The sequence below is a fragment of the Eumetopias jubatus genome, unplaced genomic scaffold (genome assembly GCF_037043125.1).
Source record: "Eumetopias jubatus isolate StellerSeaLion01/CBP00866 unplaced genomic scaffold, mEumJub1_p1.0 scaffold_1, whole genome shotgun sequence".
Taxonomy (NCBI): Eukaryota; Metazoa; Chordata; class Mammalia; order Carnivora; family Otariidae; genus Eumetopias; species Eumetopias jubatus.
Genome location: NW_028274807.1, coordinates 189,588,110 through 189,610,134, shown reverse-complemented (window position 1 = coordinate 189,610,134; position 22,025 = coordinate 189,588,110). Strand labels below are relative to the sequence as shown.

The 22,025-nt window shown below is 38.8% G+C and overlaps 1 protein-coding gene across 3 annotated transcripts in view; it reads right to left on the bottom strand.

Moving 5' to 3' along the window:
- The window catches only part of FHIT (fragile histidine triad diadenosine triphosphatase), a 1,452,058-nt gene that overhangs the window by 1,052,736 nt on the left and 377,297 nt on the right, over nt 1–22,025 (bottom strand). For all 3 annotated transcript variants that reach the window (XM_088027739.1, XM_088027740.1, XM_088027745.1), the window contains one exon: nt 18,383–18,435. The gene's annotated coding sequence lies outside the window, so the exon portion shown is untranslated. The remainder of the gene's footprint in view (nt 1–18,382; nt 18,436–22,025) is intronic.

Sequence of the window (22,025 nt, the reverse complement as noted above, 5' to 3'; positions counted from 1 at the left end):
CTCAACCCTACCCTAGGAGAACTTCTTAGAATGAAAGACTAAGAGAGCCAATTACTTCAGCACCAAGCTACATCCTAAGTCTCTGGACTTGGCAGTTCAGAAAAAACTCTGGGAAAGTGCTCTTATAAAATCTTCACTAACAACTCTGACTTTATAAATGTAGACTCAGAAAGGATGAATGAAAACTAACCAATTAGGTAGAAAAGTAGAGAAGAGAGAGCACTGAATAAAAAGGCCGACCAGAGTTTCAGTTGTAGCTCTACCACTTAACTAGTTCTTGAGACTTAGATCATATTTGTAATAAAAATCACATCATAAAAAATTAACAATTACACAGCATTTAGTACACCAAGGGCTTTCCATGCATTATCTGATGCAATCCCTATAACGATCTATGAGGGAGAAACTCTCACGCTGCCAGGTTGGAGAAGGGAGCTGAGTAGCTCGTCCAGCACCACCCGACAGCTCTGAGGGGTGGAGTCAAGATTTGAACACAAGACTCCGCAACCCCAGAGCCCAGCCCTTAACCATGCACTGGGCAGACAGGTTCAGTATCCTCTTAGGATGATCTAAAAGGCTCCTTTGAGGAGCACCTGGGTGGCTCAGTCGGTTAAGCATCTGCGTTCGGCTCAGGTCCTGATCTCAGGGTCCTGGGATCGAGCCCCATATCAGGCTCCCTGCTCAGCAGGGAGTCTGCTTCTCCCTTTCCTCCATGCTCATGCTTTCTCTCTGTCTCTCTCTTTCAAATAAATCAATAAAAATCTTTTTAAAAAATAAATAAATAAAATAAAAGGCCCCTTTCAGGGATGCTTCGGTGGTACAGCTGGTTGAGCATCTCACTCTTGTTTTGTGCTCAGGTCGTGATCTCGGGGGTTGTGAGATCAAGATCCCTATTGAGCTCCTGTCGGGCTCTTCACTCAGGGTGGACTCTGCTTGGCATTCTCTCTCCTTCTCCCTCTGCCCCTCCCGTTCATGCTTGCTCTCACACTCTCTCTCTCTCTAAAATAAAAGAATCTTAAAAAATAGATAAATAAAAGGCGTATTTCAGCAGTGAGGCGCTACAATTATGACGCAAGTTAGGATGGCTAATGGAAGTGACTTTACAGTCTGGAGAGCAGTTTTTTCTCTAAGCCTCCAATTCTCAGATAACAGTACTTCCTTACAGGCTGTCCTAGGAATTAAAAATGATATTAGAGCCACCAGCCCACAGCAATAATAAAGATAACAGTTACACAATGCTTATTATGTGTCAGGCACTAAGCATTTTTAACACATTAAATCATGCAATCTTCACAATGACCTCAAGAATATTATTTTTGGGATGCCTGGGTGGCTTGGTCAGTTGGGCGGCTGACTCTTGGTTTTGGCTAGGGTCTTGATCTCCAGGCGCTGGGATCGAGCCCCAGGTCAGGCTCTGTGCTCAGCGGGGAGTTCTGCTTCAGGGTTCTCTCTCTCCCTCTGCCCCTCCCTCCACTTGCTCTCTCTCTCTAATAAATAGATAAATCTTTCTTTTTAAAAAAGAATACCATTATTTTTAGTCCCATTCTACAGATGAGGACACAGAGGCAAAGAAAGTCACTTGGCTTAAATCATGGAGTTAATAAATTGCACATCTCGGATTCCAATCCAAGCACTGACTCACTCAACAAACCATACATGTTGGACACACTCCTACTGATATATGAAGGACCTTGGTTATTTTCTAAAGTCTATGTCAGTCTCATCCAGACTTTAAGATAAATTCAGGAGCATGGAACAACCCATATGTGTATCCAGGAGGCCTGCCTATTTCTGGCTTCAGCAACTCCGAAAGGAAATAGCTAGAGAAAAATGTATCACAAAAGTCATATATATGTGGCTAGGACTTTCTTTTTTCTCAGTTTCCTAGCTGATTGCTCCCTTTGTGTTAATACCATGTTGCTTTAAGTTTACTAACAAAAACACTGAGGCTCCATAAAAATTGTTATTCCTGCTTTCCATCTGGGAGAAATGCAGTCCTTTATTCATTTGTAAACTTTTTAAAAAAAGATTTTATTTATTTATTTGTGAGAGAGTGAGAGAAAGAGAGGAAGAGCACAAGTTGGGGAGGAGCAGAGGGAGAGGGAGAAGCAGACTCCCCAGTGATCAGGGAGCTCGATGAAGGGCTCGATCCCAGGATCCTAGGATGACAACCCAAGCAGAAGGCAGACGCTCAATCGACTGAGCCACCCAGGCACCCCACTTTTAAACTATTTTAATATTTTATTTAACCCAATATGTAAAAATACTATTTCAACATGTAATAAAAGTTAGTCAGATATTTTCCTTTTTTTAATATGAAGTATTCAAAATTCTTAGTGTGGTTTACATTTACAGCCCACCTCAAATCAGACTAACCACATTTCAAGGCCCAGGAGCCTCACGTTGCCAGTGACTACCATATTGGACAATGCAGGCCTAGCGTGATTGGCTTGAAGGAAGTCCTGGTGGTTGGTATTTCTAGGTCTGTGTTCTTGGGCTGGTCAAATTCTCCAGAAAAGTGTCTTCCGATTTCCTGCCTCAGGTTTATAAACTTGGCTGTCATTAATCAACAGATTCTGGGATCTAAGTAGGAAAGTGTGAGAGCCCAATTACGGAGATTTTCACACTTAAAACCCCTCTTTTCATCATCATACCCCTGTCCTCAGCTCAGTTCTGCCTGGTAACCCCGTCACAGACCCTGTGTTTCACCCCCTTCAGTCTTCTCCCCGGTCAGGAAAGAGGAGGATGAGAGAAGTTCCAAGGCTACATAGGGTAGGGAAGGACTTTGGGGATCTATTAGCTATTTATTATTATTTCAACATTCTTTTCATATTCATTAACTCTCAATTTTCATTGATCTATAATGCTACTAATTCCTGACCCTTTCTGGAATTTTTTGTTTAGATTTCGCCTCCCTACTCCCACCTTCTAAACCAGACTCTGGTCTTTTAAGGCAGCTTCTACAATTACGTTCTGCTATATTTTCCCCTATTCTCTTTGTCCATACTCCCTCTCCTTTTTAAAATTAAACATCTTATTTTGAGATAATTGGAGATTCACATGCAAGTTGGAAAATTCACAAGTGACTCCATGTATCCTTTGCCCAATTTCTCCCAATGGTAGTACCCTGCAAATCTATAGTACAATAACACACCCAGGATACTAGCATTAATACAGTCAAGATACGGAATAGTTCCATCACCACAAGGATCCTCTTACTGCCCTTGTATAGCCACACCCATTTCCCTCCTACCCTACCCTTCCCTAACCCTTGACAACCACAAATCTGTTCTCCATTTATATAATTCTGTCATTTCAAGAATGTTCTATAAATGGCATCATACACTATGTCATCTTTTCAGATTAGCTTTGTTTTTTTCTCAACCTAAATCCCTGAAGATTCAGCCAAGTAGTCTCTATGTATCAAAGGTTCATTGCTGGGTACCAGTCCATGATGGGCATACCCCAGTTTGTTTAACCATTTACCAAATGAAGGATACCTGGGTTGTTTCCAGTTTTTGGCTATTACACATAAATAAAGCTTCCATGAACACTTGTGTACAGGTTTTTGTGTGAACATAAATTTTCATTTCCTTGGGATAGATGCTCGAGAGTATGGTAAGTACATGTTTAGTTTTGTAAGAAACTGCCAAACCATTTTCCATTCTATATTCCCACCAGTACTATATGAGTAATCCAGTTTCTCTGCATCCTCACCAGCACTCGGTGCTATCACTGGAATTTTTTTTTTAATTTTTTTAGCCATTCGGTAAATGTAGAGTGATACATCGTTGTGGTTCTAATATGCATTTCCCTGATGGCTAATAATGCTGAACATCTTTTCATGTGCTTATTTGCCATCTGTGTAACCTCTTCAGTAAAACGTCTATGACTTTTGCTCATTTTTTAATTGGGTTAGTTTTTTTTACTGTTGAGTTTAAAAGATCTTTATGTATTCTTGATACTAGTGCTTTCTCAGATATGTGGTTTGTAAATATTTTCTCCCAGTCTGTAGCTTGTCTTTTCATTCTCTTAACAGTGACTTTAAGAGAGCAAAAGTCTTAATTCTGATGAAGTCCAATATATCATTTTTTTCCTTTTATGTATTCTGTTTAGTGTCAAGTCTAAGAACTCTTTGCCTAGCCCTAGATCCCAAAGATTTTCTCTTATGTTTTCATCTGTGTTATAGTTTTATGGGATTTTTTAATATTTAAGTCCATGATACACTTTGAGTTAATTTTTATATAGGATGTGAGATGAAGTTTTAGGTTCACTTTTTGCCAACTGTTCCAGGACCATTTATTGAAAAGGTTTTCTTTTCTCCATCGAGGGAAATTGAACATTTGTCCAAAGTCAGTTGGGCATATGCATTTAGATTTATTTTTGGGGTTCCCTATCCTGATCCATTGACGTATGTGTTTAGCACTCTAAGAATAGCCACATAGTAGCTATACTATAAGCTAGATTGGGTAGACTATTGCTCCCACTTTATTCTTCTTTTCCAATATTGTTCCTTTGTCTCCATATAAATTTTAGAATAATCTTGTCTACATAAAAAAAGTATGCTGTGATTTTGATAGCAACTACATTAAACCTGTATATCACTTTGGTGAGAATTGGTATCCTAGTAAGGATACTAGGGACTTCCAAATCACGAACATTGTAAGTTTTACCACTTATTTAAATTTTCTTTGATTTCTTTCTTCAGTATTATGTCATTTTCAGCATGCAACTTCTGTAAATATTTCATTAGATTTATACCTAAGACCTTCATAATTTCAAGTTACTATACATTGTATTCTTTTTTAAATTATTTCTTTATTTTCAGTAATCCTGCACCCTACTTGGGGCTCAAACTCAGGACTCTGATATTAAGAGTCCAACAGTCCTCTGACTAAGCCAGCCAGGCACCCCCGATACATTGTATTTTTAATTACAATGTCTACTTGTTCACTGCTAGCATACAGAAATACAACTTATATTTAAAATTTATCTTATATCCTACAACCTGTTGAAATCACTTATTAGTTTTAAGAGGCTTTTTTCTTTAGATCACTTAGGATTTTCCAAATAGAAAATCATGTCATCAGTAGTAGTGACAGTTTTCTTTCTTCTTTTCTATCTGTGCACCTTTTATTTCCTTACTGCCTTACTGCATCGACTAGAAATTCCTGCACTATGTTGAACAGGAGTGACAAAAATAGACATCCTTGCCTTACTTTCCTGACTTGGGGAAAAGCATTCCATCTTTCATCATTAAGTATAATATTAGCTGTGGGTAATTTACAAAGATGTTCTTTATCAAGTTGAGGAACTTCCCCTCTATTCCTATTTTACTGAGTTTTTATCATAAATCAGTATCAAATTTTGTCAAATGCTTTTTCTGCATCAAATCTCACAAAATCATATGAGTTTTTTCCCCTTTTGTCAGTAAATATAGTGCATTACATTGATTGGCTTTGTAATAGCGAACTAGCCCTGTATCTCTGGAAGAGAGCCCATGGTCTCTTTGTTATTATGTATATTTTTTTAATGAATTCTATTTGCTAATATATTGTTAAAGATTTTTGTGCCTATATAAATGAGGATTATAGATCTATAGTTTCTTTTTCTTCAAATTTTTTATTCTTATGTTAATTACCATACATTACATCATTAGTTTTTGATGTAGTGTTCCATGATTCATTGTTTGTGCATAACACCCAGTGTTCCATGCAGAACGTGCCTTCCTTAATACCCATCACCAGCCTAACCCATCCCCCCAACCCCCTCCCCTCTAGAACCCTCAGATTGTTTTTCAGAGTCCATTGTCTCTCATGGTTCGTCTCCCCCTCTGATTTACAACCCTTCATTTTTCCCCTCCTACTATCTTCTTCTTCTTCTTTTTTTTTTCTTACCATATATTGCATTATTTGTTTCAGAGGTACAGATCCGTGATTCAACAGTCTTGCACAATTCACAGCGCTCACCATAGCACATACCCTCCCCAATGCCTATCATCCAGGCACTCCATCCCTCCCACCCACCCACCACTCCAGCAAACTTCAGTTTGTTTCCTGAGATTAAAAATTCCTCATATCAGTGAGGTCATATGATATATATCTTTCTCTGATTGACTTATTTCACTCAGCATAACACCCTCCAGTTCCATCCACATCGTTACAAATGGCAAGATCTCATTCCTTCTGATGGCTGCATAATATTCCATTGTGTATATATACCACCCCTTCTTTATCCATTCATCTGTCGATGGACATCTTGGCTCCTTCCACATTTTGGCTATTGTGGACATTACTGCTTTAAACATTGGGGTGCACATACCCCTTCGGATCGCTTCATTTGTATCTTTGTGGTAAACACCCAGTAGTGCAATTGCCGGATCATATGGTAGCTCTATTTTCAACTGTTTGAGGAACCTCCATACTGTTTTCCAGAGTAGTTGCACCAGCTTGCATTCCCACCAACAGTGTAGGAGGGTTCCCCTCTCTCCACATCCCCGCCAAAATCTGTCGTTTCCTGACTTGGTAATTTTAGCCATTCTGAGTGGTGTGAGGTGGTATCTCATCGAGGTTTTGATTTGGATTTCCCTGATTCCGACTGATGTTGAGCACTTTTTCAAGTGTCTCTTGGCCATTTCGATGTCTTCTTTGGAAAAATGTCTGTTCAGGTCGTCTGCCCATTTCTTGATTGGATTCTTTGTTCTTTGGGTGCTGAGTTTGATAAGTTCTTTATAGATTTTGGATACTAGCCCTTTATCTGATATGTCATTTGCAAATATTTTCTCCCATTCCGTCGGTTGTCTTTTGGTTTTGTGGACTGTTTCTTTTGCTGTGCAAAAGTTTTTTATCTTGATGAAATCCCAATAGTTCATTTTTGCCCTGGCTTCCCTTGCCTTTGGGGATGTTTCTAGGAAGAAGTGGCTGCGGCTGAGGTCGAAGAGATTACTGCCTGTGTTCTCCTTTAGGATTTTGAGGGACTCCTGTCTCACATTTAGGTCTTTCAACCATTTGGAGTCTATTTTTGTGTGTGGTGTAAGGAAATGGTCCAGTTTCATTCTTCTGCATGTGGCTGTCCAATTTCCCCAACACCATTTATTGAAGAGACTGTCTTTTTTTCCATTGGACATTCTTCCCTGCTTTGTCAAAGATTAGTTGACCAGAGAGTTGAGGGTCCATTTCTGGGCTCTCTATTCTGTTCCATTGATCTATGTGTCTGTTTTTCTGCCAGCACCATACTGTCTTGATGATGACAGCTTTGTAATAGAGCTGGGAGTCCGGAATTGTGATGCCGCCAGCTTTGCTTTTCTTTTTCAACATTCCTCTGGCTATTTGGGGTTCCTTCTGGTTCCATACATATTTTAGGATTATTTGTTCCATTTCTTTGAAAAAAGTGGATGGTATTTTGATGGGGACTGCACTGAATGTGTAGATTGCTCTAGGTAGCATTGACATCTTCACAATATTTGTTCTTCCAATCCATGAGCATGGAGTGTTTTTCCATTTCTTTGTGTCTTCCTCAATTTCTTTCATGAGTATTTTATAGTTTCTGAGTACAGATCCTTTGCCTCTTTGGTTAAATTTATTCCTAGGTATCTTATGCTTTTGGGTGCAATTGTAAATGGGATCGACTCCGTAATTTGTCTCTCTTCTGTCTTGTTGTTGGTGTATAGGAATGCCACTGACTTCTGTGCATTGATTTTATATCCGGCTACTTTACTGAATTCCTGTATGAGTTCTAGCAGTTTTGGGGTGGAGTCTTTGGGGTTTTCCACATAAAGTATCATATCATCTGCAAACACTGAGAGTTTGACTTCCTCAATGCCAATTTGGATGCCTTTGATTACTTCTTGTTGTCTGATTGCTGTGGCTAGGGCTTCTAATACTATGTTGAATAGCAGAGTTGACAGTGGACATCCCTGCTGCTTTCCTGACCTTAGGGGGAAAGCTCTCATCTTTTCCCCATTGAGAATGATATCTGCTGTAGGTTTTTCCTAGATGGCTTTTATGATATTGAGGCATGTACCCTCTATCCCTATACTCTGAAGAGTTTTGATCAAGAAAGGATGCTGTACTTTGTCATATGCTTTTTCTGCATCTATTGAGAGGATCCAATGATTCTTGTTCTTTCAATTGTTAATATATTGTATCACATTGATTGATTTGCGGATGTTGAACCAACCTGGCAGCCCAGGGATAAATCCCACTTGGTCCTGGTGAATAATCCTTTTAATGTACTGTTGGATCCTATTGGCTAGTATTTTGGTGAGAAGTTTTGCATCCATGTTCATCAAGGATATTGCTCTGTAATTCTCCTTTTTCATGGGGTCTTTGTCTGGTTTGGGGATCAAGGTAATGGTGGCCTCATTAAATGAGTTCGGAAATTTTCCTTCCATTTCTATTTTTTGGAACAGTTTCAGGAGAATAGGTATTAATTCTTCTTGAAATGTTAGGTAGAATTCCCCTGGAAAGCCATCTGGCCCTGGGCTTTTGTTTGTTGGGAGATTTTTGATGGCTGCTTCAATTTCCTTAGTGGTTATAGGTCTGTTCAGGTTTTCTCTTTCTTCCTGGTTCAATTTTGGTAGTTGATACATCTCTAGGAATGCATCCATTTCTTCCAGGTTATCTATTTGCTGGCATAGAGTTGCTCCTAATATGTTCTTATACTTGTTTGTATTTCTTTGGTGTTGGTTGTGATCTCTCCTCTTTCATTCATGATTTCGTTGATTTGGGTCATTTCTCTTTTCTTTTGGATAAGTCTGGCCAGGGGTTTATCAATCTTGTTAATTCTTTCAAAGAACCAGCTCCTAGTTTTGTTGATCTGTTCTACTGTTCTTTTGGTTTCTAGTTCATTGATTTCTGCTCTGATCTTTATTATTTCTCTTCTCCTGCTGTGTTTAGGCTTTATTTGCTGTTTTTTCTCTAGCTCCTCTAGGTGTAGGCTTAGGTTGTGTATTTGAGACCTTTCTTGTTTCTTGAGAAAGGCTTGTATTGCTATATACTTTCCTCTCAGGACTGCCTTTGCTGAGTCCCAAAGATTTTGAACAGTTGTGTTTTCATTTTCACTGGTTTCCATGAATTTTTTTTAATTCTTCTTTAATTTCCTGGCTGACCCATTCATTCTTTAGTAGAATGCTCTTTAGCCTCCATGTATTTGAGTTCTTTCCGACTTTCCTTTTGTGATTGAGTTCTAATTTCAAAGTATTGTGGTCTGAAAATATGCAGGGAATGATCCCAATCTTTTGCTACCGGTTGAGACCTGATTTGTGACCTAGGATGTTATCAATTCTGGAGAATGTTCCATGGGCACTAGAGAAGAATGTGTATTCTGTTGCTTTGGGATGGAATGTTCTGAATATGTCTGTGAAGTCCATTTGGTCCAGTGTGTCATTTAAAGTCTTTATTTCCTTGTTGATCTTTTGCTTAGATGATCTGTCCATTTCAGTCAGGGGGATGTTAAAGTCCCCCACTATTATTGTATTGTTGTCAATGTGTTTCTTTGCTTTTGTTATTAATTGCCTTATATAATTGGCTGCTCACATGTTAGGGGCATAGATATTTACAATTGTTAGATCTTCTTGTTGGATAGACCCTTTAAGTAGGATATAGTGTCCTTCTTCACCTCTTATTACAGTCTTCTGTTTAAAATCTAATTTGTCTAAGGACTGCTACCCCAGCTTTCTTTTGGGGTCCATTAGCATGGTAAATGGTTTTCCACCCCCTCACTTTCAATCTGGGAGTGACTTTGGGTCTAAAATGAGTCTCTTGCAGACAGCATATCAATGGATAAAAAAAGAAGACCCAATCTGTAAATGCGCATTTAACCCATTTACATTCAGGGTAACTATTGAAAGATATGAATTTACTGCCATTGTATTGGCTGTAAGGTGACTGTTACTGTATATTGTCACTTTTCCTTTCTGGTCTTTGCTGCTTTTAGGCTCTCTCTTTGCTTAGAGGACCCCTTTCAATATTTCTTGTAGGGCTGGTTTCGTGTTTGCAAATTCCTTTAGTTTTTGTTTGTCCTGGAAGGTTTTTACCTCTCCTTCTATTTTCAATGACAGCCTAGCTGGATATGGTATTCTTGGCTGCATATTTTTCTCGTTTAGTGCTCTGAAGATATCATGCCAGTCTTTCTGGCCTGCCAGGTGTCTGTGGATAGGTCTGTTGCCAATCTAATGTTTCTACCATTATAGGTTACATATGTCTTCTCCCAAGCTGCTTTCAAGATTTTCTCTTTGTCTCTGAGACTCGTAAGTTTTACTATTAGATGTCGGGGTGTTGTCCTATTTTTATTGATTTTGAGAGGGGCTCTCTGTGCCTCCTGGATTTTGATGCCTGTTTCCTTCCCCAAATTAGGGAAGTTCTCTGCTATAATTTGCTCCAATATATCTTCTGCCCTTCTCTCTCTTTCTTCTTCTTCTGGGATCCCAATTATTCTAATGTTGTTTTATCTTACGTATCGCTTATCTCTCAAATTCTACCCTCGTGATCCATAGTTGTTTATCTCTCTTTTTCTCAGCTTCTTTATTTTCCATCATTTGGTCTTCTATATCGCTGATTCTCTCTTCTGCCTCATTTATCCTAGCAGTTAGTGCCCCCATTTTTGATTGCACCTCATTAATAGCCTTTTTGATTTCGACATGGTTAGATTTTAGTTCTTTTATTTCTCCAGAAAGGGTTTCTCTAATAACTTCCATGCTTTTTTTGAAGCCCAGCTAGTATCTTTAAAATCATGATTCTGAACTCTAGGTCTGACATTGTACTAATGTCCGTATTGAGTAGGTCTCTGGCAGATGGTACTACCTCTTGTTCTTTTCGTTGAGGTAATTTTTTTCGTCTTGTCATATTGTCCAGAGGAGAATAGATGAATGAGAGAACAAAATGCTAACAGGTTAACAACGTCCCCAGAAAATATACTCTAAACAAATCAGAAAAGACCTGAAACCAGTGGAAAAGAAAGGGAAAGAAAGAGAAAAGAAAGAGAAAAATATAAAAACAAACAAAAACAGAACAAAACAAAATAAAAAAACAGAATACGATCAAATATGATCAGGCTAGTTCATAGATCAGTGCCACACACTAGATTTTGGGTGTATTTTGGTCTGTTAGAAGAAAGTGCCTCCCCAAATTTTAAAGAAAGAAGGACTTATATATGTACAAAATAAGGGTTGATACAATGAAGGGATGGAATATGACTGTAAAGATGAAAATTATAAAAAAAATTTTAAAAAGGAATTGATAAGGTGCTTGAAAAAAGAAAGAAGAGGATTTAAAAAAAAAGAAAGAAAGAAAGAAAAAGGGGGGAGAGAATGTGATCAGGCAGGAGACTAGAACAAAGCCATACACTAGAGATTTAGGGTATATTTTAATATGTTAGAATAAACTGTAGCTCAAAATTTTAAAGAGAGAACAACTTATATATATATGCCAAAAATAAGGGTAACTACTATGAAGGGATAGAATATGACTCTAAAAATGAAAAATAAAAATGTTTTTTTAAAAAAGGGATTGATAAGATGTTGGTTGAAAAAGGGAAAAAGAAACATTCAAAAAAAAAAAACAGTTAAAAAAATTAACTTTGAAAGACTAATGAATCATGGTAGAAAAAAGCCATGAATTCTACATGCAGTATTCCCCTAGGGCCAGAGTTCTCCTGTTCTCATTGATCAGTAAACTTGGTCTTGGCTGGCTGTTGTTGCTGATCTGTTGCCGTGGTTCCCAAATGTCTTTGTCAGAGGCGGAATTGCCCCGCTCTTGCCCGTCCGGGTTAAGCAATCTGCTCGGGTTTGCTCTCGGGAGCTTCTGTTCCCTGCAAGCTTTCTCTACAGCTTTGGAGGACGAGACTGAAAATGGTGGCCTCCCAATCTCCGCCCGGAGGAGCCGAGAACTCGGGGCCCCACTCCTCTGTGCGCCCCCAGAGAAAAGCAGTCAATCACTCCCATCTCCCCAGTCTCTGGCCGCACTCTGTGCTCACCCGGCCTGTGACCGAGCGTTTCTATCTCTGGCACCGGACCCCATGTGAAGTCTCCAAACCCAGCAGTTCCCTGCGGTGCGCTTCCGTGCAGCTCCTCCCGGGGGAGGAAGAGAAGTCTCCCCGCATCTGCCACCTATTGGGTCCCTACTGGAGGAGCAGTGGCCCGACTGGGCCGCAGATCACGGTTTATGGCAACCCCGAGCTGAGAGCCCGCGCCTCGGCTCCGTCTCTGCAGCCGGCTTCCCCACTCCGATACCTGGGAGCTCTGCCACACTCAGGCGCCCCCGGTCTTTCTGTGACCCCAAGGGTCCTGAGACCACACTGTCCTGAGAGGGTTCCACCCCCTGCTTAGCCACTGGAGCGACGTCCCTCAGTGGAGCTGACTTCTAAAAGTTCCGATTTTGTGCTCTGCATCTCTATCAGTTGCCAGTAGTGGCTGATGGAGGCCCCCTCCCCTGCCGTCTATCCTCCCGAATATCGCCTCGCATTCACTTCTCCGCACGTCCTACCTTCCAGAAAGTGGTCACTTTTCTGTTCAGAGAGTTGTTGCTATTCTTTTCTTCGATCTCCTGTTGAGTTCGTAGGTGTTCAGAATGGTTTGATCCCTATTGAGCTGAATTCCTGAGACCAGACGAAATCCAGGTCTCCTACTCCTCCACCACCTTGCTCCGCCCCCGCTATAGTTTTCTTTTTTATATTGTTTCTGCCTGGCTTTGGTGTCTATGTAATAATAGCTTCATAAAATGAACTGTACTCTCTTCTATTTCCTAGAAGAGCCTTTGTAAAATTGATATTAATTCCTCCCTAAATGTTTGGTAGAATTCTCCAGCAAAATCATCTGGGCCTGAGATTTCTTTTTTGGGAGTTTTAAAATGAATTCCATTTCCTTAATAGTTACAGGACCATTCAAACTATCTATTTCACATTGGGTAAACTGTGGAAGTTGGTGTTTTTTGAGAAAGAGGATCTATTTTTTCTAAGTTGTCAAATTTATGTGTGGAGAGTTGTTCATAGCATTCTTTTATTATCCTTTTGATAGCTGTAGGGCCCATTGTGATATCCTGTTTCATTCCTGATATTGGTAATTTGTGTCTTCCATCCTTTTTTCCTTGTCAGTCTTCCTAGATGTTTGTCAATTTTATTAACTTCTTTGAAGAACCAGCTACTCCTGCTTTCTTTTAATTAATACTTGGCATGATATATTTCTTACTTCCTTTTACTTCTAATCTGCCTCTTTTGTTATATTTGAAGTGAGTTTCTTATAGACAGTATATAATTGGGTCATGTTTTTTAAACGACTCTACCAGTCTCTGTTGTAAGTGGTATATTTAGACCATTTAACTTTAATGTAATTTTAGGACTTAGCCTAGCATTTTATTTTTGTTTGCTCTCTGTTCTCTCTGTTTTGTTTTTCTGTTTTTGTTTTCCTGCCTTCTTATAGGTTATCTGAACATTTTTTGGAATTCTATTTTAATGTCTCTAAATTGTTTTTGAGTACATCTCCTTGTATAACTCTTATAGTGGTTGCTCTAGGTATTATATTATATATTCATAGCTTATGAATATAAAATGCCTGGTACCATTTTACCAGTCTGAACAAAGTATAGAAACCTTACCTCCCTTTATGTCCCTTTACTGTCTCCATTTATAATTAACTTAAATAGTGCAATCATTTGCAGCCACATCAAGAGTACTATAATTTTTACTTCAATCTTTAAATATAATTTAGAAATTTCAAGAGGAAAAAATAAGCCTAATGTATTTACCAGTATTTTTGCTTACTGTGTTCTTCCTTCCTTCCTCTGTTCCAAGGTTCCATTTTTTTTTTTTAATCATTTCCTTTCTGTTAGCCATTCTTTTGGAGTAGCTCTACTGGTCACAAATTCTCTTGGTTTTCCTTCATCTGAGAATATCTTGACTTTCCTTTCATTCCTGAAGGATGTTTTCACTGGCTATAGGATTCTGAGTTAACTCCAGGTTGACTGTCATTTTCATTCAGTCCTTGAAAGCTTTAAGTTCCTGAGTCTTAGCAGAAACTCAAAAATGAGAGATGTAGGGAGAGCTAAAATACATATATATACATAATAAACTGGATCCCATTGAGTTGAAATGTCACTAGGCTACAAGGAACTCTGATTCTGGCAGGAGGAATAGACATGTAAAAATAATTATGTGTTCTAAGAGCAAAAATGCAAGACTGTTAATGGTCAGAGTGCTGACACAGAGAGAATGAGAGCTGCACTGTTTGGGAGAATTCGCAGAAGCTTCTTGGAGGAGATGTGTGAGCTAGATTCTGAAGGTTCAGTAGTTCAAGGAGTTTCCAAGCAGAGGGAGAAGCATGTGCAAAAGCCTAAGAGAAGTGAACATGGCATGTTTGGGAAATGATATGAAGTAATGCCCAACTGAAGTACAGAACATTCATAGGACTAAGGCGAGATGAAGAGGGAAATACAAGTAAGTGGGGAGTGCCGGGGGCCCTCATCCTCTACTAAGGAGTTTAAATTTTAATCTAGGTACCAGAGGGAACTGCCAAATAGATGAAACTGGTGAACATAATATTCAAAACAATGACTGCTAGTATTACACGCTTTTAAACGTAGCTTTTCAATGAATCATTAACACTATATTCTCATAGTATCAAAATTTAGTTTATGTACTGGTAGGAAGTGTTAAGGGCCAATAAAAATAGAACACTCAGCCGAGTCCCTGCCTCCTGCACTCCATTTTAAGCACACTCTATCCTGCCTGTGGAATGATTTCAGGGTCTCTGTGATCAGTGAGTGAAGCGGCATGGCTCAAGTCAATGGCTAGATGGCAGCATCTTAAGCGACGTGACGTGTTTCAGCCTTCCTGTAGCTTTGAATTCCCCAGATAATGTCAGTTTTTGTCAAAATATTAACTGGTATTTTGCATTATTTACTACACAAAAATTTCCAATGCCAGCCGCTGAGGAAAAAATATCAGATTTATGTACAACATGTCAAATTTACACTCTGAGATCCAGAAATGCCCACAGGACCTTCAGAGAGAAACATGGTTCCTCTACCCCCAGCCACCATTGTTTATGCTGACCTCCAGCCACATACCCTTCCCAACCCACTAGGAGCATCTAGAGTCTCTTCTAGAATGTAGATGGACTTCTGTTCTGGCTTCTCATAGACGGGTATCACTGGTTATAACTAGTATCACACTTTTGGTAAAAATTAATTTCAGAGGTTGCACCTGGGTGGCTCAGTCGTTAAGCATCTGCCTTCGGCTCAGGTCATGATCCCAGGGTCCTGGGATCGAGCCCCACATCAGGCTCCCTGCTCAGCGGGAAGCCTGCTTCTCCCACTCCCACTCCCCCTACTTGTGTTCCCTCTCTTGCTGTCTCTCTGCCAAATAAATAAATAAAATCTTTAAAAAAAAATAATTTCAGAATGGGTAGAAACAAATAAAAAGCAGAATAAAAATTTAAAAATCTCTATGTACAATGTAAGTGTTTACTTGAGCACAGGCTTATTTCCTTTTCAGTCCAAATCATTTTAAAAAGTCATATTTAATGCTACTGAATTGTATATTAAAAATGCTTAAAATGGAAATTTTTATGTTATTTATATTTTTCCACAGTAAGAAAAAATTGTCAAAGTTAAAAAAAAAAAGAAAAGAAATGAGTGTCCCAAGCATGCTGCTTCTCAAAGGCAGACATTGTCCGTGCCTTGGAAACAAGGAAGGTCAGACCCACCTGGGTACTTAATCTAATTTAGATCCGGTGGTGAGGGGTTTTCAGTTGGGTTAGCAGCTCCATAGCACTCAGCCTCCTTTAAAGGAAAGAAATCTTCAAGCCTGATGGACTTGAAAGAAACGTCACCTTTTTAGAACAGAAAAAGAACTTAGGAAAGTTTCTCCTTGAAAATGAAGAAGTGAACTAGAATATTAAGACAAGAAGCAAACTGCCAAAAAAATCATCAACCTGTTTGGCTGATGCACTTCAGAATGGGAAGGAATTTGCTTGCATTCCTTTGTCACTAAAGATAATTTTCTTTTAATTCTCATTTCTTTTATGGTGTGCATGTTGTTTGGTTTTGTCTCTATGGCTGTTGTTCTTAAGTAAGTTAACTTTATGAGTATAAACTAGAATCTGTATATGTGTCAGCCCCATGCTCCTTGATGAACTTGACAATTTGAATGGATTAATCTTTCAAAAATGGAAAAATATTCCCACAGAATTCTTATCTTGTGAGAAAACGTCCCTTCCAAAAACACTTTCTAGTCTTGAAAAGTACTGAAATCCCTTTCTACCTGAAGGCTTGTTAATTAGATTTTAAAGATTGTTATGTCAAAAGGGAGAATAACAGAAATCAACCTGGGAATCTGCTTTTCTCAAATATGTTGAGTGGCTGTATTTATTTAGAATTGATCTGTAGGTTTCCCTCCATTCTCTACACGGATTTTTTATTTCTCCTCGGGTCCTTTTGGACATCTTTTTTCACCCTGCATTGAGGCCTTCCTCATACAGTTATGCAACAAACTATATCTCAATTATGTTCAAATCAGCAGGGAGACTGGCATCTTCTGTAGAAAACATAAGGCATATCAGAAGTGATTTCCTGAATTTTTGCCTCATTATGGCATTACTTTAATTCAGGCACCATCTCATATGTGTAATAAACAATATGGTGTCTAATAGATTTGTATAAAATGTCTAAAATTAAGCAAACACAATTATGTGAATTAGTACCATATTATCATGTAGCACTACACTTGATAATTAAAAAACAAATGAAAAGCCCATTGTCTTCACTGCAACAGTCAGTTACTTATTTTTACTATAGACTCTACTGGTCATTACTTTACCTTCTTCTGCCTTGGGTCATTATTTTATCTAGAAAACCCCAGACCCATTTCTTCATCCATATGTATTACATGGAATCTTAGATTCTCTTAATGACCCAAATGATTTTTGGATAGTTAACTATCCTACTGTAAGTTGTCTTGTTTAGAAGAAATGAAAGTTAAGATTGTGGCAATAAAAGACAAGCTGTCAACCCATTAAATAAATTCCTGTTGCAAAGTAACTAAATGCATTGAGTATTAGCATAATTTATTAGAACAATTAGAACACATCCTTGTTGTCTTTTAATTAGATTATTCCTTGTTCTGGTAATTACACTAGACAAGGAAGAATAATAGTTTCAGGATTCTAAGATCATCTGTAGACTATGTGGAAAGAGAATGATCAATAATGCTAATCTATTAGAACACTTAAATTTCCAGAAAGAGATCTTTTATCATGAGCAATCCTTTTTATAATCAGCATTATTTCTCACTGTCTACAGTCATCTTTCCCAAAGTTTAAAAGTAAAGATGCTAGACAAATCACATTTACTCCACTGTTGGAAACCCAGTCAGGCTGGGCCACCTCTGGCCTCTAGTGGCTCAGACATTGCTTCACTCTCTTGCAAAATGACAACAAATAACCACAAACGAAGAACTTAAGATTCTTTGCAGAGCACCACAGCCAGGAGTCTGAATATCTAACAGGGAGATGACATGATTTTTAAGTTCTGATCCTAGGTGAAGAATCATAAACATCCTCAATTTAAAAATGTACTCAAATAGATGAAAATTTCTTATAAATGAGAATTAATCTGAATATAAAACTGGTGACATTTCCATCCATGAGGATATTATTGGTAGAAGTTAATGGGGAGGCAGCTGTATGACAGGGAATATAGCTGGGCTTTCAGATGTGGCCTCTACATGTGAGTTGTATGACTGTCTCTGGTTTTATGTTTGAGAGACCACAGAGGATTCAAATGCTCCAAAGTTCCTCTCACGCCCTATGCAACTATCACCAAGCATGCTAGGAAATCCTAGAGAGCAGCTCCCAGGACTTCTAGGATTCAGACTCTTTTTAAAAAAGTCAGGAGTTGGCATATGTTGTCATCTAGGCTAACCCTACAGTTGAGAGGGGTGATGCTGGGATACACAGAGTGGACACCAGTGAATCTGAGGTTCTCTGTAGTAAGGCGCAACACAAATATCCCACCAGCAGCCTGGATTAGAGGAATGTCAGCCCCACTGTTGACTGAGTCTGCCTTAGTCAATGCAAAGTCATAATGAGACCATGTCTAGACAGTATTGATCTCCCACCAGAGAAAAAAATAATTCAGAGTGTGACTTCTCTTCTACCTTAGTCCAAATAACACCTAAATCAGGATCTTTCATTCATACATTGCTAACATTCTCTCCCACCAAAGTCATTTTATCAACCAGGCAGCCAATGACACACATAAGCTTCTTTTCAAGGTACATGAAATTTTTGATATTCAAAAAGTCTTTCATATTCAAATGGCAAATGAGAAAGTTAATTAAACCTATTAAAGAATCTAGAGAAATTAAATGAGTTTTTATATATCTTTTTTACCTTGCTAGGTAGAGGAGACAGGTGTTTAAAAAAAAAATGAGCGTCCACGCAACCTGAAAGAATGAAAACTCAAATTAACATGGGCAAAATATCAAAAGGAGAAGGCATTAGCTTAAGTCATCTGAAAGATTTTCCAAGTGGTGGGGTAATTTAGGAGCAGAGGAGCATCCCTATAACTCTGCTACCCATTCCAGCTGGGAAGACATCATTCTCCACCTATGTACCTCTTTAAATTGTCAGGGGCACTACTAAGAACTTAAGGTTCCCCACTACTTTGACTTCCAGACTAGAAAGGTCTATGGGGCAGAATACTATCTTAGAGGCACCAGAGATTTGCATTTGTGTGCCCTGGAGTCAGGCATTCCAAAGGCAGGCAAAGCATTAGCTTTGCCCCCAGAAAGTCAGGGTGGAAGGGAATATGGTTTAAAACATGAGTAGGAATGGAGTAAAAAAGTTCTCCAGGCAATGTGATAGCAAGCTAGGATTGGAAAACTCCAGCTGAAAACTCCGGAGAGAATTCTCTCTGACTCAGGGGCTGAACTGAAGCCATGCCTCGGAGGTATTCAGGTGATGCCACAGGGTAGGAAGCCTTATAAGGTGGGTCTTTTGCCTCATTGATGGAAAATGAAACAACAATCTTATCATGTTAAAATAGCATCAAGGTACAAATCTATCCAACAGAAGAAGGATAATAAAAACATAATCCAAAGAGAGACTTCCACCACTATAAATAGTTCCTTATAAATGTCACTGAGAGACAAAATTATCATTTCTGTGTTCCTAACCAAAATAGCTTTGCAAGTCTTGGAAATAGTTTGCCCTCTAAAGCAACCAAAAGAAAGTCCCTTTGGTCCACGAGTTCTTGTCCTGCTGGGTATTGAAGCTTTTGAGCATTTACTCCCCAAACTGAAATTCAAAAGGCCAACATAGTAATACCTAGAAATAAGGATAACAAGAAACTTTATCTATTGATAGCACAAGCTACTTCCCCACGTGGTCTATATACAATTTCTTGCAAGCTTTGTAAAAATCCAACATTTGCCTGAAATGAAATGAAGGGAAACCAATAATGAATTGCCTTTTCTCTGTGTTAAAGAAAAACACAACCACGCCATGATAAGCAAGCAATAAGGACACAGTATTCATCCTTCTCTTCTCATCCATGTAAGGTAACAATATGAGGGTTCTAGTTTAGAGTACACGACTATGGCATATTTCCAGGACATAAGGTTAAGTTATAGGCTACATCAATCCTAACACACTGGGGTTAACACAAGTATGTATGTACACCTCTCTAGTTATCAAGAGGGAGAGATAATGGTAAAATAAATGAAACTTATATACACATTTAAAAGACATACTGCTTATTTCAAATTAAGGCAAGAGCAGTTATGATTTAGGAAGATTTTCTTGAAGAACCTCAACTCTCTTTAGGGAAATATGGACCCTAGCAAATACCTTTAAAAACACTACAAAGATATGCTATAACATTTGGTAGAATCTTATTCAACCATTCTGATTTGGCCAAATGTTAAATTAGCCAAACATAATAGGAGAAAAATTTCTCTATTGATTAGGTAATTGATTTAAAATATTCATGAACTTAGAAGCATTAAGTAGTAAGTTCCAGAAACAAGAAATAAATCACATGTATGCACAAAGAGGAATGAAGGTGTTTTGTGCAATCTTGGGGAATACATTTTTTTAAGACACTTCACAAAATCATTCACTCTGGAGCAGGAAAAACCCTACACGTGTTAACCCAGAGCATTCTTATTCCTGCCTCCACAGTTGTTAAGAGCTCAAAAATAAAACTTATTCCCTAAGCCTTCCCCAGAATGTGATTCAACACATTGTCTATTTAAAAAAAAAAAAAAAAATTGGGGCCCTGGGTGGATCAGTCAGCTGAGACCTTCAGCTGAGGTCATGATCCAGGGTCCTTGGGATGAGGGCCCTGGGATCGAGTCCCACATCGGGCTCCCTGCTCAGCGGAGAGCCTGCTTCTCCCTCTTCCTCTCCCTCTGCCTGCCGCTCCCCCTGCTTGTGCTCTCTCTCTTTCTCTCCCTCTCAGAGAAATAAGTAAAAAATCTTTCAAAAAATTAAAAATTTAAAAAAATTTTTAAAAATGTTCTCTGCTACCTCTGCCTCTGCTCCCCACTTGTGCTCTCTCTCACTATCTCTCTCTCTCTCAAATAAATAAAATCTAAAAAAAAAAATGTTCTCTGCTACTTTAACACCATGTGATAATTTTTTCCCAGAGACTAACCAAATATGCCTCACTATTATATCAATCAGTTCTTAAAGCCACAAGTGAAGACAGGTGCCATCCTCTCTTGTAAAACTCATACTTCATCTTTTTCTTTTCAAAAGTGATTAATCATACCTGTGACTATCATCCAAACTTAGCTGAAATTTTCCTGAATCCTACAAAATCAGTACAAGAGCTAGAAAATGTCTTTCCAAGATGAGTATGAGGGTAAGAAAGTTTTGCCATTTCTCTTATTTCTGAGTTCAGCTCAGTCTTCATTAGTGCTACATAGTTGCCCTGTTATTCGATGTCCTCTGTGACCCCCTGATCATTTTTCCCTGAGGGTGCATGTTTGTTCTCACTATATTATAATTTTGTGATCTGCAGGATTTTCTCTGATATTCTACTCTATATTTGTCTCAAATTAATGAATGACATTCTTTTCGGCTTCTACTTCTCCTAATTATTACATTCAATGAACAGGGACTTTATTTTCAAAGGAATTAATAATGCTTTATTCTCAGCTTGGTATTAAGAATGAATTTAATAAGCATTGTATTTAATCAGTTTTTTAAGTGCACTAAAGGCAAATTTGGTTAAAATGTTAGTGTTCCAAACCTTCCATTCCCCCAGAAAGGAAATTTATTTTGCTGGACCTTTCCCTTCACTCCCTTTCTAAGAGGACTATTAATTTTTGTGATGCAGAATTACGTGATTGATAACAAAAACAGAACTGGAAGACTGGAATAAAAACAAGAGGGGAAAAAGTCTAACTTTGCAGCCTTAATAGGAAGAGTAGAGATATGGAAGGAAGAGACTCCCTGGCTCCTGAGCAGTGCAAAGTGAAAGATCACTAGAAAGAGAAAAAGAACAGAAGGGGATTATAAGAATAGTTGACATGTATAGGGAACTCAGTGACTCCATCAAACATAATAACATTCATATTCAGAAGTCCCAGAAGAAGAAGAGAGAACATTTATTTGAAGATATACTAGCTGAAAAGTTCCCTAATCTGGACATCCAGATCCAGGAAGCACAGGGAACTGCTATCAAAATCAATAAAAGCGAAGATGGGGGAGGAGTAGGAGACCTGGATTTCGTCTGGTCTCAGGAATTCAGCTGAATGGGGATCAAACCATTCTGAACACCTACGAACTCAACAGGAGATCAAAGAGGAGAGTAGCAACAACTCTCTGAACAGAGAAGCGACCACTTACTGGAAGGTAGGACCTGTGGAGAGGTGAATCCGAGGCGATATTCTGGAGGTTAGACGGCAGGGAGGGGGCCTCCGTTGGCCGCTTCTGGCAAGTGATAGAGCCGCGGAGCACAAAACCGGAACTTTTAGAAGCCGGCTCCGCGGAGGAACGTCGCTCCAGTGGCTAAGCGGGGGGTGGA